General features: G+C 39.9%; 1 pseudogene; it reads right to left on the reverse strand.

Moving 5' to 3' along the window:
- Positions 1-3,925: 3,925 nt before the first annotated feature.
- Positions 3,926-4,545, reverse strand: LOC118888889 (annotated as a pseudogene).
- Positions 4,546-5,293: the final 748 nt, after the last annotated feature.

The raw sequence follows: 5,293 nt of genomic DNA on the forward strand, positions 1-5,293 counted from the left end.
TTATAGTTACTACAAAATACTGGCTATATTCCCTGTTTTGTACAATACATCCTTGTAGCTTTTTTTGTACATAGTAGTTTGTACCTCTTAGTTCCCTACCCCTATCTTGTCCCTCCACCCTTCCCTCTCCCAACTGGTAACCACTAGTTTGTTCTCTATATCTGTGAGTCTGTTTCTTTTTTTGTTATATTCAGTAGTTTGTTGTATTTTTTAGATTCCACATATAACTGATATCATAGAGTATTTGTCTTTCTCTGTCTGTCTTATTTCACTTAGCATAATGCCCTCCAAGTCCATCCATGTTGTTGCAAATGGCAAAATTTCATTCTTTGTTATAGCTGAGTAGTATTCCATTCCCACCCACCCCCCACCTCATTCTCTCCATATCTTTATCCATTCTTCTGTTGATGGACACTTAGGTTGCTTCCATATCTTGGCAATTGTAAATAATGCTATGAACATTGATGTGCATGTATCTTTCTGAATTAGTGGGGGGTTTTGTTGTTGTTGTTGGTGGTTTTTTTTTTTTTTTGGACATATACCCAGGAGTGGAGTTGCTGGGTCATACGGTAGCTTTATTTTTAGTTTTTTAAGGAACCTCCATACTGTTTTCGCAGTGGCTGCACCAATGTACATTCCCACAAACAGTGTAGGAGGGCGCCCTTTTTTCCACATCCTTGCCACCATTTGTTATTTGTGGTCTTTTTGATGATAGCCATTCTGACAGGTGTGAGGTGATATCTCATTGTGGTTTTAATTTGCATTTCTCTGATGATTAACAATGTTGAGCATCTTTTCATGTGTCTGTTGGCCATCTGAATGTCCTCTTTGGAAAAATGTCTCTTCAGGTCTTCTGCCCATTTTTAAATCAGGTTGTTTGTTTTTTGATGTTGAGTTGTATGAGTTTGTTTATTTGTTTGTTTTGTTTGTTTATTTATTTATTTGGCTGCACTGGGTCTTAGTTGCTGCACGTGGGATCTTTGTTGCCATGTGCAAGGTCTTTGTTGCAGCATGCGGAATCTTTAGTCACGGCATGTGGGCTCTTAGTTGCGGCATGCAGGATCTAGTTCCCTGACCAGGGATTGAACCCAGGCCCCCTGCATTGGGAGCATGGAGTCTTAACCACTGGACCACCAGGGAAGTCCCTGATTATATATTTTGAATATAAAGCCCTTATCGGTCATGTCATTTGCAAATATTTTCTCCCATTCAGTAGGCTGTCTTTTCGTTTTGTTGATGGTTTCCTTTGCTGTGCAAAATCTTTAAAATTTTTTGTAAGTTAAAGTATGACAGGGACTTCCTTGGTGGTGCAGTGGTTAAGAATCTGCCTGCCAATGCAGGGGACATGGGTTCGATCCCTGGTCTGGGAAGATCCCACATGCCACAGAGCAGCTAAGCCTGTGTGCCACAACTACTGAGCCAGCGCTCTAGAGCCCACGAGCCACAACTACTGAGCCTGCCATAACTACTGAAGCCCGCACGCCTAGAGCCTGTGCTCTGCAACAAGAGAAGCCACTGCAATGAGAAGCCCGCGCACCGCAATGAAGAGTAGTCCCTGGTTGCCGCAACTAGAGAAAGCCCGCATGCAGCAACAAAAACCCAAAGCGGCCAAAAATAAATAAATAAATAAATTTATTAAAAAGAAAAGTATGACACACATTCAGAAGAGGGCACAAATCCTAAGTGTACAGCTCACTGAAATTTTACAAAGTGAACCCATCTGTGTATTTTGTATCCAGATCAAGAAACAGAATGGGGGACGTCCCTGGTGATCCAGTGGTTAAGACTGCACTTCCATTGCAGGGGGCATGAGTTTGATGCCTGGTCGGGGAACTAAGATCCCGCATGCTGCACAGCGTGGCAAAAAGAAAAAAAAAAAAAAGAATGGGACCAGCACTCCCCAAAGTCCTCCTTCAGGCTACTACTCCCCAGAAGGGTAGCTATTGTCTTGAATTCTAACACTATAGATTAGTTTCCTTTGTTCTGTGCTTTAAATAAATTGAGTCATACCATGAGTTTTCAATTTTTTCTCCTACGTTTAATTCCCTGGAGCTATCCTTAACTTGTTAAGTATTTGGAGTAATAGTGGCACAACTCTGTGCTGGTGTTTGGGACAGAAACCGGTGCTTGGCCCTTTTTTTCCAACCTGACTTAACTACTGAGGCCACAAGCAAAATACTTCTGCAAACTCACTGAGGCTAAGAGTGGGTAAGTGACTTATTGAAGTATAGTTGATTTACAGTGTTTCAGGTGTACAGCAAAGTGATTCAGTTACACACATGCACACCTATATATATTCTTTTTCAGATTCTTTTCCATTATAGTTTATTACAGGATATTGAATATAGTTCCCTGTGCTATACAGTAGGACCTTGTTGTTTATCTATTTTATATATAGTAGTGTGTTCTGCTAATCCCAAACTCCTAATTTATCCACCCCACCGCCCTGACCTTCCCGTTTGGTATCCATAAGTTTGTTTTCCATGTCTGTGAGTCTGTTTCTTTTTAACTTTTTATTTTATATTGGAGTATAGCCGCTTAACAATATTATGATAGTTTCAGGTGCACAGCAAAGCGACTCAGCCATACATATGCATGTATCCATTCTCCCCCAGACTCCCCTCCCATCCAGGCTGCCACATAACATTGAGCAGAGTTCCCTGTGTTATACAGTAGGTCCTTGTTGGTTATCCATTTTAAATATAGCAGTGTGTACATGTTGATCCCAAACTCCCTAACTATCCCTTCACCCCAGCCTTCCCCCCAGTAACCATAAGTTCGTTCTCTAAGTCTGTGAGTCTGTTTCTGTTTTGTAAGTAAGTTCATTTGTATCATTTCTTTTTAGATTCCACACATAAGGGATATCACATGATATTTCTCTTTCTCTGTCTGACTTACTTCACTCAGTATGACAATCTCTAGGTCCATCCATGTTGCTGCAAATGGCATTATTTCATTCTTTTTAATGCCTGAGTAATATTCCTTTGTATATATGTATCACATCTTCATTATCCATTCATCTGTCTGTGGACATTTAGGTTGCTTCCATGTCTTGGCTATTGTAAACAGTGCTGCAATGAACATTATGGTGCATGTATCCTTTCGGACCATGTTTTTCTCTGGATATATGCCCAGGAGTGGGATTGCTGGGTCATACGGTAGTTCTATTTTTAGTTTTTTAAGGAACCTCCATACTGTTCTCCATAGTGGCTGTATCAATTTACATTCCCACCAACAGTGTAGGAGGGTTCCCTTCTCTCCACACCCTCTCCAGCATTTATTGTTTGTGGATTTTTTGATGATAGCCATTTTGACTGATGTGAGGTGATACCTCATTGTAGTTTTGATTTTCATTTCTCTAATAATTAGTGACGTTGAACATCTTTTCATGTGCCTCTTGGCCATCTGTATATCTTCTTTGGAGAAACGTCTATTTAGGTCTTCTGCCCAGTTTTTGATTGGGTTGTTTGTTTTGATGATATTAAGCCTCATGAGCTGTTTGTAAATTTTGGAGACTAATCCCTTGTTGGTCACATCATTTGCAAATATTTTCTCCCAATCTGTAGGTTGTCTTTTCGTTTTGTTTATGTTTTCCTTTTTTTTTTCTTTTTTAACTTGGAATCTTTATTCTTGATGATTTTGTAATAGGCTTATCCTTAGTTTGTTTAAGCAAACTCTCATTTGGCTATGAGAACTCATTCAAATTTGCTAAAGGAACCATGATGATAAAATTATACAGCAAGTTGGGAAAAATACCCATGAAATAACACAACTTTTTATAAAATTGTCAGGTTTCAATTCCAGTAACCCATAAGACAGGGCCTAAAGCCTATTCATAATCACATCATTCCAGAATGAGGAGCTATTGCCAGAAACTTTTTATGGGGTGGGAAAAGGAATAAAAGATGGTCAGTGCCGATAAATACAGGTTTAATGATACAGTGCTCTTCACAGACGGCTACAGAGACCGTAAACTATTATCCAGAAACATACAAACATACAACACAGACCACTTAGCCAGATCTAAAATAAACTGGCTTCTTGTAACTACCCTGTAAACACTACAGCCCTTCTTCCATCCAAAAGTGACCCTAATCTCACATGAAAACAGTTATTGTAGGGGAATCAGAAACCCAGCTTTGTGGCCAAAAGTAAAAACCAAAGGAAAAGTAGCAATTCAGTGGTTAGCTGCTGAAAGCGGGAAATCTGGTGCCCTTCACTGCCCTGCTTTGCTCTTCTTACTCTGGCTCTTTTTGTCCCTCTTCTTCAGCCCATCCATGTTAGCTCTCAATAGGTTTGAATAAGCCATCTGAAACTTACTTCTTTGGAGCTCACCACAGTGCTGATCTTCTTTTTCCCATCAGTAGCTCTTAACAGACACTTGTTATCTGAGGGCTCAAAGCCCTCCACAGAACCCTTCCTTGGAATGGGTTTAGTTCGACCATCATACTTCTTCAGGGTGATGAACACGTTGCCCGACAACCAGCACTTCTGGAGGAGCCTGGTCAGCTCTGTCAGGAACTGCTCACTCTCCAGCAGCACCATCCTGGCACTGCTGGCTCTGCTCCATCAGCATAAGCCCTTATAGTTTCCTTTGCTGTGCAAAAACTTTTGAGTTTAATTAGGTCCCATTTGTTTATTTTTGTTTTCATTTCCATTATTCTGGGAGGTGGATTGAAAAAGATATTGCTGTGTTTTATGTCAGAGAGTGTTCTGCCTATGTTTTCCTCTAGGAGTTTTATAGTGTCCTGTCTCACATTTAGGTCTTTAATCCATTTTGAGCTTATTTTTATATATGGTGTTAAAGAATGATCTAATTTCATTTTTTTACATGTAGCTGTCCAGTTTTCCCAGCACCATTTGTTGAAGAGCCTCTTTCCTCCATTGTGTAGTCTTGCCTCCTTTGTCATAGATTAATTGACCATAGGTGCATGGGTTTATTTCTGGGCTTTCTATCCTATTCCATTGATCTATATTTCTATTTTTGTGCCAGTACCATACTGTTTTGATGACTATAGCTTTGTAGTATAGTCTGAAGTCAGGGACCCTGATTCCTCCAGCTCCGTTTTTCTTTCTCAAGATTGCTTTGGTTATTCAGGGTCTTTTGTGTCTCCATACAAATTTTAAGACTTTTTGTACCAGTTCTGTGAAAAATGCCATTGGTAGTTTGATAGGGTTTGCATTGAAGCTGTAGATTGCCTTGGGTAGTATAGTCATTTTGACAGTATTGATTCTTCCAATCCACGAACATGGTATATCTTTCCATTTGTTTGTGTCTTCTTTGATTTCTTTC

This window comes from Balaenoptera musculus, chromosome X (assembly GCF_009873245.2).
Source record: "Balaenoptera musculus isolate JJ_BM4_2016_0621 chromosome X, mBalMus1.pri.v3, whole genome shotgun sequence".
Taxonomy (NCBI): Eukaryota; Metazoa; Chordata; class Mammalia; order Artiodactyla; family Balaenopteridae; genus Balaenoptera; species Balaenoptera musculus.